Source organism: Gorilla gorilla, chromosome 9 (assembly GCF_029281585.2).
Source record: "Gorilla gorilla gorilla isolate KB3781 chromosome 9, NHGRI_mGorGor1-v2.1_pri, whole genome shotgun sequence".
NCBI lineage: Eukaryota > Metazoa > Chordata > Mammalia > Primates > Hominidae > Gorilla > Gorilla gorilla.
Window position 1 is genome coordinate 99,148,399 of NC_073233.2, and position 12,561 is coordinate 99,160,959.

The window sequence follows — 12,561 nt, forward strand, 5'->3', positions numbered from 1 at the left end:
TATTCAGATTTCCTTCGTTGTTACCTAATATTTTTTGTTATTCCAGCATTCTATTAGGATTTCATATTATATTTGTCTCTTCTCCTTAGACTGCTTTAGACTAAGATGTTTTCTCTGTTTTTTTTTTTTGAGGAATACAGATAAAATATTTTGTAGAATATACTTCAGATTCATTTGTCACATTTTTCTTATTGTTAGACTGGCTTTATGGTTTCTTTCGGGGAAGAACACAGCCAGCTTCCAAAATGGTGAGAAAATAAAATTTCTGTTGTGTAAGCCAATCTCAGTTATTTTTTTATGATACCCGAGCTGATTAAAACATTGTTTTCTTTTAGATAAATTAAGAACGTTTAAACAATAAAATGCTTTATTTTACCTTCATTTATTTTCTTTCTGATGCTCTTTTTTGTGTATATGCAAGTTTTTAATATCTTCTTTTCATTCATAAATAACTTACTTTAATATTTCTTGTACAGAAGATCTGCAGGTAATGAAGCCCCTGGGTTCTTGTTCATCTGAGAGTTCTCTATTTCTTCTTCACTTTTGAAGGATAATTTCACTGGATCTGAAATTTGAGTTTGGTGTTTTTTTGTCTTTCATACATTAAATAGTTTATTTCCCTATTTTCCTGCTGTTTGTTTTCTGATGAGAGTAATATTTAATCTTGTTACTCTATACTTAAACTATTTTTTTATTCTTCTGGCTGATTTCAATATTTGTTGCCTTTGTTTACTTCAGTTTGAATATAATTTGCTTAGGTGTTTTCTTGTGGAAGGAGAGGGTAGCGGAATGGTAAGTAGATGAATCAGTTTGATATAATCTGAATTTTCTGAATCTATGATTTGGTATTTTCAATAATTGGAGGAAGCTTTCAGGCATTATTACTTTAAATATTTCTTCTGCTTCATTCTCTCTTTCTTCTCTTTCTGGTATTCCGGTTACCTGTATCACACCTTTTATCCTGCAGTTCTTACATATTCTGATCTATTTTTTGTTGTCTTTCTTTGTTTCACTCTTTTTAATCTGTGCTTTTTAATTTGCAAAATTTCTGTTGGCCTATATTTAAGTTCATTGAGTAATTCCCCAGATGTGTGGAATCTAATGATAATCCTGTTGAATGTATTCTTCATTTCTGTGATTATTTTTGTAATTTACAAAATTTCCTTTTTTTTTCCATCATTCCTCTTTTTCTGGTTACAGTGTCCATCTGATCTTGTACATTGTATGTGTGTGTGTTTTCCTATTAAAAGTTCTTTGATCTTAACCACAATTATTTTAAATATCCTATCTGATAATTTCAATATTTTTGTTATATCTGAGACTGATTCTGATAATGGCTTTGTCTCTTTAGACTGTGTTTTTTTCTTGTCTTTTGGTATGGATAATTTTTTTGTTGAAAGCCAAGCATGCTATAGAAGTGAAGTAAATAGGCCTTCAATGTGAGGATTTATGTTAATGTGGCTAGCTGAGCTCTGTTTAATGTCTCACATAAGTACTCGAGGCTTCACACTCCTCTCCTGTTCTCGCGTTTGTACTCCTTGACTTTGAGTTTCCCTTTGTAATGATGCTTAAAGAAGATCTGAGACTTGCAGCTCTTTCAGCCATAATTCATTATTATTACTATTATTATTATATTTGAAGCTTTCTGTTGTCATGGAAGCATGCGAATAAGAGGCATATTTCTATAATCTTCTAATGAAGTGTTAGTCTTAGTGGACCAATGTTTCAGGGGTATGGCCATCAAAAGTATTCTAGTCTATCTTCCAAGGTCATTTTTTGTTTGCTTCTTTTGCTTGCTTTTCCCTACTGCCTCTTCTGGTTGCAGTACACTAATCTACTGTCTTGAAGCCTTTTCCCCTGTTGTCTACCCTCGCCTTTACCCTGTTAGGTGAGGTGGAAGTTAGGAGAGGGCTGGAGTGTGAAGGAATCTCCTTCCCCTAGCTTGAATCAAGTTTCAGCATATGCTCTGGAAAATTCCTTCCTCAGGATGCTAGGTCTTTGTTAAAGAGAAGACACTGGATGGGTTTCATGATAGCATTTTTTCCCTATTCCTGCCAGGGCCAGGAGGTGATCTTTCTCAGTTCCTCACGGTGGGAACCTCGAGGGTTTCCTGGAGTGAAAGCCTGCGAAAATATGTGGTTTACCTTATGACTAAGATCCCCAGGTGTTTCTCATTCTCACGATAATCTGTGCTCAACCTTCAGCACATCATCAAAACTAGCACTTAGCTGCCGCTAACCATTTAAGAGATTTAACAGCTTTTGTTCCAGGTGAGCAAGCCTCAGCTGTCTCTCTCTGTAAGTGCTTCTTTCTCCAGATTTTGGGAGATACAGTTTGCCTTGTAACTGCAGTTCCTGTGTAATCTCAAGGTAAGATTTTCGCTCAGGTTTTTCTTGTTGTAAGGGTGGTAGTGATGGACAGTTCTTTAGATGTTGGACCTGAAACTGGAAACCCCAGGCTACCACTTTTTGATGGAATTGTTTTTGCCATCTGAACCCCGAACAGTGCTATCACCTATGTTTCTTCTATCAACTAGCAAAGGGATAAGAACACTGGAAAAACCTATTGCTCTTATGACAGTAACAAACATACACAAAATGCAGATTGTCTAACTTCAGCTGTCCTATTGCCGATGTTGAGAAAACAGAACTCAAAAAAATCCATATTTTATTAATGTAATGAGTCTCAAAACTCAATTGGAACCTATGGGAAAAAAATAAAAATAGTACCTTTATTCTGTTATGAACCTATTCTTACTTAAAATGCCACTTTCTATTCAATTAGAAAATTAAGAAATTTGGGGCCAGGCACCGTGGCTCACGCCTGTATCCCAACACTCTGGGAGGCCAAGGTGGGCAGATCATCTGAAGTCAGGAGTTTGAGACCAGCCTGGCCAACATGGTGAAACCCTGTCTCTACTAAAAATACGTAAATTAGCTGGGCGTGGTGGTGCATGCCTGTAATCCCAGCTACTAAGGAGGCTGAGATATGAGAATCACTTGAACGCAGGAGGCAGAGGTTGCAGTGAGCCAAGATCACACCACTGCAGTCCAGCCTGGACAGAGCAAGACTCTGTCTCAAAAAAAAAAAAAAAAGAAAAGAAAATTAAGAAATTTCATTTAATCCCATTTGATAAACTTAGCCTGCTAAGTAGTTTAAATAACCCCTCTAGGTAATATTATTACATGATTAAAATTTATCAGTTCTTTCTCTAGGACCCTGATGCTTTCATTAAGATGACATCTAGGCCAGGTGCAGTGGCTCACTCCTATAATCCCAGCACTTTGGGAGGCCAAGGCAAGCGAATCACCTAAGGTCGGGAGTTCAACACCAGCCTGACCAACATGGTGAAACCCCGTCCCTCTAATCCCAGGTACTCTGGAGGCTGAGGCAGGAGAAGCACTTGAATCCACTTGAATCCGGGAGGTGGAGGTTGCAGTGAGCCAAGATCATGCCACTGCACTCCAGCCTGGGTGACAGGGCAAGACTCTGTCTCAAAAAAAAAAAAAAAAAAAAAATGACATCTAGCTTTTTATGAGAGAGTTGTGGTTTATGAAATTTTATGGCTTCTTTTATAGTTGAGAGGGACAAGATCTTCAGATTCTTCTGATGTCCTTTTACTGTATTCTGTATTTTTCTGGTCACTGAGAGCATTAATGATCTCCATGCTTGAAATTTGGGGTTTACATCCCATAGTCTTTCTAATGTTGTTTCATCAGAGAATGGTGATACTTCATTTGAAGGTCTTACTTTAGTTCCTGCTGGCTGCAAATCCTTGCATAGCTTCTTTACCTTATCAAACCTGTGGGCCCACTGGTCTCTGGGGTAGTGGTGCCTCTTCCCACCAGGGCAGAATCCATGGAATCTTCTTGGCTTTCATGTCAGTTTTCATGTCACTGGGAACTGAAAAAAGCTCTGAAATGCCAAATTTAGATGGCTGTATCCCAGTTTGGTGTTATAACTGCTAGAGAAATAATTTGTTTCCAGAATTGTAATCTAGTGACAGTGGCTAAAAATACTTCTGCAATAGTACTGCTGTCATTTATCCTTAGCATCTCCATATTCCCTGAGTCTAAGCCAGTATAAGGAAACAAAATAGAGATGCATTTAACTCTCTAGATCTCTATCTTCCTTTCCATAATCTATTTGGCCAGAAAGGTTGATTCATTTCTATATAATTATTTTTTCTTCCATTCTGGCTAATGCAATAATCTGAGAACTTCAATATTTGATATTTAAAATGCAATTTGGGAATTTTGAAAAATCTTATTTTGTATAAAACTTGGAGAATCATTTTTATTGAATTATAATTTTAAATACAAGTCACAAATATGTTTTTGTTTGTTTTATTTGTATTCCTTATTTTTGCATTTCTAAACTCTCCTTAGTTAGATGTAAGCCAAGACCTGAGAAGGATAAAGAATGTATATTACAAAATTTAAAGGAGAACATTGCATTTTTTACTTTCAAATGATTACCCTCATTAAACCAGCAGGTCTCTAGGTTAGGATCGCTCATGTTCACTCAAGGAATAAGGAAGATGGCAAAATTGGAACCTAGGGCTGAGCATAGATCATGGGCTATTTTCTCCTTGCTCCTTAAGATTTTATAATCTTTGTGGGGTTCTCATCTGCAAATTCAGGAAGAGAAAATTCCTATGTGCCTTCATAGCACGCATTTCACATTCATATGGCAAACTTTATTAATTGCATACTGTGTGCCAAGCACAGCGCTAGTCACTGGGACTACAACTGTGAGAAAGGCAGAAGAGGTTTGAGAACGTGGGGAGCTAATAATCTTCCAGGAGATGCAGGGACATTGACACAAAATTAAATCTGATTTTATAAATGTTATCGTAAAGAGAGGACAGTTTTTTCTTTATATTTGATTTTGCAACAATCTTTCAGCATTTATTTATTTTTTCTATCTTATACCTCTGGTATTTTGGGGATTGTCTTATTTATATACAAGTCTTTTGTCCCTTAAGGGCCAAGAATAAGACCTTTTCCTTAATATACAGCCAGCAGAATTGAAATAACATTTTGTTGACAGTCAAAAAAACTAAAATTTGACTTTCAGCTCAGTTGCTTTAATAGTTGAATGACCTGAGGCCCGTCCTTTGACCTCTCTAGACTTAGTTATACTCGTCTATAAATTGAAGTGATAATAACCACTTACAGAGTTATTATGGTAAATGAGTTAATATATGTGACTAACATTTTTAAGTGTACACAGATCTATAGAGAAATAGGTATTAAAAATTTACTTTGCAAGTATTTAACATTCTGGTATTCAATTACACACTGCTAAGCATTGAAAACAGATTGTGTCTAAACATTGAAAGCCTTTTTTACATAAAAATATTAATGATAAATGCAGTTTATCTAGCAAATTTCCTATTAATGGAAGCAAACTTAGATTCGACACAAAATAAAGATTTTGCTATTCCAATCATGACTTCATATCCACAAAATAAGTCCTTAAAACATCACATCCTTCAGGCAATTCAACACTCAACTCACTTTTTGGATGTCATAAATTTCATCTAGGAAAATTTATAAGACGGCTAGTCTCCAAGATATTGGAATTAAATAAACTGTTGAGACTTACAGAAAGAAAACAAGGTTTTAAGGACATACAAAGGTTTTAATAACATATAAAACATTTTTCAAAGACAGTGGTGATGGTAAAGGAAAACTATAAATACGATAAGGCCAGAAGCAAGACGTAATAGTGAAACAGCTTATACAGTTTTAGAAGATTGCAACATCAGATAATATGTCAAAAATGCACCACCACACATTTATTTAAGTGAACTAAGGGGAATGTTTGTATTAATAGCTACCCTGCCAAGGAATGCAGAAAGCCAAAATCAAACAATATAACTCAGGCTTATCCACAAAGAGCCTAAAATGGGTCAGGTGAATATCCAGAAACTTACTTAGAAATTCACCGTGGAATGTGTTGGTCACTTCAAATTTCTTAATGAAACTCAAGTAAGGTAATTTGCAAGTACATTTGAATGAGTAAATAAAGCAAAGTCATATACATATATCACTCTTACTAGCAGTCCTGGTAACTCCCACCTGTTTGTTATTGGAGTAGGGGTGGCAATAAGCTTCTGTTTTATAAATGTAAGGAGTCTCAGGGGTCACATCACCAGTTCCAAAAAATAAACGAATTACGAGATTAACAGTAAAATGTCCATTTTAATGAAAATCCTATGCTAATTCAAATGAGGACCCTACTGTTGAAGAAACATTTGCTCTTCACACATAAACATGAAATATACCCTAACTCATTTATGAGCTGCAGTCTTGAATCCAGGCACAATATATCACTATGACACCATTGTTGTGCAATTGCAAGAAGGCTAGCCAGGGATCCTGTTTAGTTTCTGACTGCAACAGTTACCCACCCAAGGATTGCACTTAGTTTCTGTAGTCTTCATTAAGCAATCAAGCTAACCTACCACATACTCCCTAATAAAAATATGAGCCAATGCCAATCATATGGCTATCTAGTCAGAAATAGCGAAACAATTCTTATATCTCTGTATTCCTGGATGAATCTTTTGAGTTAAAACTTGAGAAAAGTAAAAATAACTGTGTTAAGTTAGAACACCAATTATGTAAGTATGAGGTGAGGAGATCAGAGTTAAGGACAAAAAAAAAAAAAAAAAAAAAAAGAAAGGAAATCTAGGGTATTTAGTTGATATAAGTTCCTAATCAATCAAGCATATGATAGAAAGAAGCTAGTCAGTTGGATAAATGCCTGAAACATCAAATTATAAAATATTTTCATCTCATTTTTCAGAAGAGGAAATAAGGGCATGAAATTTAAGTAACTTGTACTGAATCACAAATCTACTGCTATGGGTAGAAATGGAGCCGGATCTGACTCCAAAGGCTATATATTTTTTGTTTTCATGAAATAACACTGATGAGGAAATTCAAAACCATAATACATGAGAAATAAAGAATTACTAGAACTGTAGATTTTTTTTTCCTTGGCATTGGAAAGCATGAAGAGTGGTGAAAATGAGAAAAAGTCTTGATTGTGTACTTCAGATATCTGATGATTTATTAATGACAAAAAGATAATAGAGAAACAAATAAGTAAAATTTAAGGAAAGCAAGATATTTATTGAATTAGAAAAATCTGAAGAAATGAATGGACTACTTACCTGGTAATGAATTTCCCTACAAGAAATGTGTTGAAGTAGAAGACTAAATGTTTACCAAAAGAATTATTACAGAGAGAATTTAAGTATTGTGAAATGGCCATGTCAGATGATATTAAACTCTGGCCTCAAAATTGTTGATTCTATGATACTATGAAAACACACATAAAATATAGGAAAGTATCCGGGCTAGCCTGTCAGGGCTTTGTCCTGGCTCCTTCACTTGATCTAAGTGAACCTAAGAATGGCTACCAAGAAGTAGGGAAACCAGGGAAAGAAGGACAGAATGTTAGTTGCCTTTGACAGAGCAGCCTCAGTTTTAGAATGAGAGAACGCCATGGTGCATGATGCTTTGGTTCCCAAGAGACACTCAGTGATATGATTCAGGCAAGTGCATCATGTTACTCGCCTTGATACCTACCTAATGACCTGCTTCCCCAGAGGACCAAATAACAGCTTATCATTGGCCTAATAATACTCTCCTCTGAGGTCTCCTACCTCTGCTTCCCTCCATTACTGATTGGCTGCATGACCCTGATCAAGTTACAGCTGTCTCCTGGGTGCACTGAGCAGCACTAGCAGTCTTTCAATCTAATTTACTGTAGAAATAAAAAGTAACTCAGAAATGATCTATAGAAGTAGCGACAATACACAGGAGACTTAACAAACTCCAGAGCATGGTGCTTGCAGCAGAAGAGATATCCAGGTCAGTAATTTAACAACAAACTCCAAAAATAAAAATGCAAATGTTCATCTTATCACTTATATATTAGGTAATTCAGGTGTGCATTATAGAGTGCTAAGTTGTCATAAGGACTCATGTGAGGTCTTTTCATAGTCTTTGATGATGGGATCATCTCATGTACACAAAGTACCACTAACGAGGTCCTGGATGTTTGATGAGGAATATTTTCCAGAGTGGAAGAAGGTAGATCTGTAACAGTTCTATACCGGGCACTATCATAGGCTATTTACGTGTATTATTACCAAAAATCTTCACAATGACTGTAGTAGTAGGTACAATTGTCCCAATTATATACATGGGGAAAATGCCATCAGTGATAGATGATTGTCTGTTCCAGTTCAAATCTTATTCATTATGCTATTTCAGGCATGTGATTTAACATTATTGATATGCAGTTTTTAATATATAATATGTGTATAGTAATAATTTATACATTTTATTACATCTGTATTCTAATATACAAAATGTGTAAAATAGTTAGCATATTATTATGGTAATAATAACAAAGAATTATAATTCAATAAAGCACCATGATAACATAACCTAAACATGCTTTGCAATAGCCCATCATTTCTTTTACCCAAACCTGGTTCTCAAATGGAGGCAGGCAAAAGTTTTTATATCTGATGAAAATGTGATTGGGATAAAGAAATTAGAAGGGAGGGAATAGTTAAAAAAAAAAAAAAGAGGGGAAACAAGGAAGTAAAATATGGGTCCTTGTGTCACCAGTAATCTACTAATCTCTTGACCTAGTGTCTTTCAATAGAGTGAGAGAAACAGGTGTCAATTAACTGGAAAGTTTTGGAAGTCCCAAACATTTAGAAAACTCCAAGTCCTTCCCATTCATTTTTAAGGTACAGCTAAAAAATATCAGCAGGTACACTAAACAGCAGTTGGAACTGGGAAATATTTGGGTCACAAAGGCCACACTGGAATTTCTAATTGCCAGCTGTGCAGATTAACTACAGTTATTTCATTAACCTTCTAATAACCAATCCTTAATTTTACTTGAATGAGATTTTTTTGGGACAAAATCTATCAAATCATGACAGTGTTTTCCTTTAATAATAACCAGTATTATATACTGAGATTTTTCTCTATTCCTATCACTGCCTTAATCACTATTTGTTAAATATTAATAACATGAATTCTCACTTAATAACCCTAATCTTGTGACATTGGTACCATTATTATCCCTCATTCGCACATGAGGGAATTGAGGCTTAGAGAGGCTAAGCCAAAACTAGTCAACAAGGTTACACATTGTTTTGGTTATCAACTGAAGTGTGACAACCACTCAGAAATTTAATAGCTTGAAAACATCCATCATTCTATTTGCTCTATATTCTACCAGTCAGAGACTTGCAGGATCTCTGGATTCTACCACAGATTGGACTGGACCCAGTAGAGGCACCATGGGGCAGCACTACAGGGCTGGACATGAGGGTGGGGGCATCACAAGGTCTAGGGTGTCATTTGGGGGTGGCTTCAATGGCTGGGGCTGGATAGGACAGCTGGGTGAGCCATATGTCTGTTATTTATTTTGTTTATTGTAATTGTTTATTGTCTAGGTCCCTTGCTATTTATCCACAATTCTGGCATGAGCCCTGCATGGTGATCTCATGCTTGCAAACGAGTTTTCCAAAAGACAAGTCCATTAAAAAAGTGTTTATTAAGTCTCTGCTTGCATCACTTTTGCTAACATCTCACTGGCCACAACGAGTCACATGAAAAAGTACTGTGACTGTGGGAGAGGATTAAACAATGTCCAGAAGACAAGAGATATAATACTGGCACTTTAGAGAGCTTTGAGACCCACCAGAAGGTACATTTGGACTAGGCTTACGTTTGCATGTGTGTGTGGAGGGGAGAAGGTTTGTCATTGGAGATTAGAGCGGGAGAAAAATAGAACTACATAATTTCAGAGAGACACCATCTATCTAGTTCAGCCTTTCATTTTACATGTAAATAAATTGGAGCCACAGTAGAAAAGTGCCAGGCTAGGCACATAAATCTAACTATTGTCAAAGACTAGATTCAGAATGCAGATGACACCAAAATCCAAAGGAGAAGCTCTAATGGAGAGTTTGCAGCATGCGGTAATAGTGAAGAATGTGAGTAGAATGCATGGGCTGAACACAGCTGAAGTGGAGATTAAAAGAGCCAATCAGTGGAGAGTCTGAGAGTCCAATCCTGTGAAGTTGCTTTTAAGTAACCCACTTGAGAATTAATTTGCATTGTCCCTTGCCTGCACTGGTCAAGCTGAAACACCATATCCCTTTCACACATCACTGCCTAATATCTTTCTACTTATTATTTCCTTGGAGTACTTGCACTCTGCTGTTCGTCTGCATATCTACATCAGAATATCTATCTTGTGGTGTAAGCTCCTAAAAAGCAAAAGGTAAATTATCTTAAATACAGTGTAAAATAAAATTAAGTATGTAATAAAGGCTTTGGGATTATGAAAATAAGGAAACATGTATGGTGCCTTAAATTCATCTAGGGAATCATATCTACAGCATCTCCTGTGTAGCACATTTTGTGCTATTTAATACAGAGTTTATATTTAATCAACATAAAACTATAAAGTAAGTATGTTTTGAATCTTTCGTTTTTTCCACAAATGAGGAAACTAAAGGTGAAGATGGCTAAATGGCTTTCCCACTTGTCATACAGCTAGTAAATGAAACATCATAGATTTAAAATTTGACCATTATCCTTGTGCTACTTTTTCTTTAGTGCAACTAAACCATGGTCCCAAGTAATATAGGATAGGATATGCAAAACCCAGCAAGGTGTGAACGCAGTGTCAGACTTTTACACTTAACATAATTTTGTAAAAATTACGTAACCTCTATAAGTTTGAGTATTTTCATTTGAGAAATGAGAGTTGGACAAGATTATTTCTTACATGCACTTCACCTCCAGAATGTTTATAGCGTTCACGGAAAATTGCCAAGGCAGTGATATTCAATGCAGCGCCATCTGGTGTTCACCGATGAGATTAGCTGACAGTTCTTGTTAAATGAAAAGAAAAAGAAAAAGAAAAAACAGCAAAATAACTCCAAAATATATAAGTGATAAATATGCACTATGTACCCAAGATACATCCCACTGCAGATTTTATTCATTTTCTTGTATAATGTTTATAAAGTATGTGTTAAAATATCAAAAGCATTACACTAACTGGATTCTTGCACAATGCCACATACAGAGATAGACACTGCCTTCACATATAAATGGAGTAGATTATACCTGCACGTTTCACATTCACAATAAAATAAGTAATATGTCCCATCATTGCATAGAAACACCTAATTTCTATGCGATTAGGGTTAAATACATTTTAATCCCATGTAGCTACATGCATTTGACAGTAAACAGCACTGTTGTATTTGAACTGTGTAATTATACACTGGATCTCTCAGAGGCAGAAAATGTATAATTATGAAGTTCCCTACAGTATTAAAAAAACATAACTGTGTGGTGCTAGGGAGAAATCACAATGGGGATATACTGCCTGTGATTCCACATCCCTAACTTCAGTGTCTACTTAACTTCCAATACAGTGTAATTAGGCATGGGTTGAGTTGGAAGACAAACCATATCTAATACATTAACAGCATCTCTTATTCACAAATAGCTAAAGAGCATTCCACCAGTCATGCCAACAGCTTCCCTTACACATAACACAAGCAATTTGCCATTCCACCTAGAGTCACCACTATTATATTTTTTGCTTTCAAAACAAGATTCTAAAAATATTTCCCCAAGCCACTCAAAATGCAGCCTTTGTATGGGTATTATATAGAGTTCCTAGATGCATGAAACATAATTTCACAGAGGAGTTAAAGTGATGAGGTATGCTCAGTAAGTAAAAAGGAATGCAAACTAAACAGGGCTATATGTTGGATTTCTTGTCTGCTTTCTCAGTAGATGAGCGCTACAGAGACTTTCTAAAGGACATGGCTAAAGGATTTGGCTTATATTTTGAAATCTTATGGCACTTAATTATAAAGTCGTTCACTTAAATTTGCTTAAAAGTTAATTAAATATCTATAGAATTTGGGAGAAGAGTCTTTATAGCAACTTGCATGAAAACCTTAATGCATACAGGCTTCACATGAGCCAATGAGATGGTATGCTAAGAAAGTGTCTTGGGCAGTATTAGTGAGTGCAACGTCTACCTTAGGAAATAGCCCCACAGTGCCACAATAAAGAGTCTAAATGTTCTAGAGAAGGTAGGGAAATGAAATCAAGTAAAACCAAAAACTGAAAGAACATATGTTTAATCTAGTCAGAGGGAAGTCATATAATGAGCAAATAAAAACTTTCAGATAGTTAAAAGTAGTACATAAAGTGAAAAAAGGGATGCAATAGAAAAGATGCAGAAAGCAGAAACTGAGATAAAGTGAGAAAGGTATAACTTTTCTAATAAAGTGAGAGTTGAGGTGGAAGATCAATAATAAGAGAGAGGCAGCTTTGCAGGAGTCTCAAGAAAAAATTCTAGGTATGAACAAAAACAAGTGCAAAGTTCCTGGGACAAACAATGAAAGAACCAGAGAATCTGGAGTAGCAGAACAGGAGAATTGTAAGCAGTGACCACTTTCATACTAGGTGTGAAAACAAG